The 1,696-nt window shown below is 43.8% G+C and overlaps 1 long non-coding RNA gene across 1 annotated transcript; it reads right to left on the bottom strand.

The window, feature by feature from the left end:
• Positions 1-359: 359 nt before the first annotated feature.
• On the bottom strand, positions 360-732 carry LOC117827103. The gene is made up of 2 exons (XR_004634149.1): positions 637-732; positions 360-528 (listed from the first exon to the last, which is right to left on the bottom strand). It is a non-coding gene; the product is annotated as an uncharacterized LOC117827103 (long non-coding RNA).
• Positions 733-1,696: the final 964 nt, after the last annotated feature.

Below are 1,696 nucleotides of genomic sequence, written 5' to 3' on the forward strand. Positions count from 1 at the left end.
AATCCAGCCTCCTTAAATATGCCGATGATACGGCACTTGTTGGCCTCCTACACTACAGGAGAGAGTGTTTTAATCATATTACTTCCCTCCAGGATTGGTGACTGTGCTCTGGACATAAACATTAGTAAAACTTAAGAAATGGTCATATCTTGTAAACACGATGTTATTCACTCATGCCAACCAAACAGATAACAGATAAAACAGATTAGGTTTTCAAAACAGCGCTGCAGAGGCTGGACCTGCTCAGGATGCTAAATGATTTTGGTGTCAGTCCAAAAATTCTTGAAATGGTGTACAAAGTGTGGCAGTTAGAATACCAGGTGTTGAAGTGTGGACCCAAAAGCACAACCGGAGGCAGATGAAGCAGCTAAGTGAATTTATTGACGGGAACAAAGGGTGGAGGGAAGGGATCTAGGGTCTGAGGAGAGGTGAAGGCTGGTGACGTGAGGGCTTGAGGAGAAGGCTGGTGAGTGAATCCAGGCAGCGTGGCAGAGATGGGGCGGCAGCACTGGGGGGCTCGTGGAGGCACTGGAAGAATGGAGGACAGCAGAGTTAGTCACTGGTAAAAACACACAAAGCTGGAAAACTGGAACAAGTGAAAATTCACAAGAGAACTCTAGAGAACGGCCTAAACACCACATCAGATACGGGAACAATCTGGCACTGGAGAAGCCTCACAGCAGGGCTTACATTCAGGTGGTGATTGCAGTAATCTGGTGCAGGTGTGAAGGTGCAGGTGGAGCCGCCCAATCTCTGTGAGGAAGAGAGAGAGAGACTCCACGCAAGAAAACAACTTCCAAAAAATGCCAACCTAAAAGCCTAAAACAGGTTGCAATCACCACACAAAGATCAGAGTGTTTTATTGTTTAATATGATCGCATGGTACGGGCGTTTGCAAGTGTAAAGGAAAAATGACTACAGTGGTTAATACAGCCAGCTAGATAATAGGGCAACCATGGATACCACTCAGTGATAGGCATGTACAGATCACTAGGAAGAAGCCTTTAACATCACAGGTGACCCGACTCATCCTCTGCACTCCCAGTTTAAACTGGTACTAGTAGTACCAGTATTTTGTGACTCAGCACTCAGAGACTATTGTAAATGAATCATTTTCAGATTCTGGAGTTTTTAAGTCATTAGATGCAGGCTGTGAACTCTCTCTTGACCTGTCAATCAAAGAGTTAGACCAAGCCCACACAGTCCTGAGAAATGCCTGTAAAATAAGATGTTTTTGAACAGAGTTTTTTCAGAGTTGTGGATGTTTATTTTCAGATTTTTGTTGAAGCTTGATGACACATTACTTTTTGATAATCTATGTGAATTTTAAATATCCCATTTACATGTCCAGAGGCTTTAAATGACAAGCTATCGGGTTGTATACATTATTGTTAGAGCTGACCGCTGAGGCAGTCTACTGCAGGGCTGCCAAAAATATGTGAACCCCTCATCATCTCATCATTGATAATAATGTGTAAAAATAGGGCCACGGTTTGAAATGACTGAACTTAACCTGTGAGTCTTGATCTGGTCTACGTACAGGACTGACATTATGACAAACGCAGAGCTAAAGCCCAGACTTCCAGATAGCTCCCCCGCAACTCAAGCCTCCGTGGTGTTTGTTAATATAGTGGAGCTTACATTTCATGTCTATGTAAAGATAAAAATGAGCCCAGCCTGTTCAGCGGCCAGCTTG

Source organism: Notolabrus celidotus, chromosome 15, assembly GCF_009762535.1.
Source record: "Notolabrus celidotus isolate fNotCel1 chromosome 15, fNotCel1.pri, whole genome shotgun sequence".
NCBI classification, from domain to species: domain Eukaryota; kingdom Metazoa; phylum Chordata; class Actinopteri; order Labriformes; family Labridae; genus Notolabrus; species Notolabrus celidotus.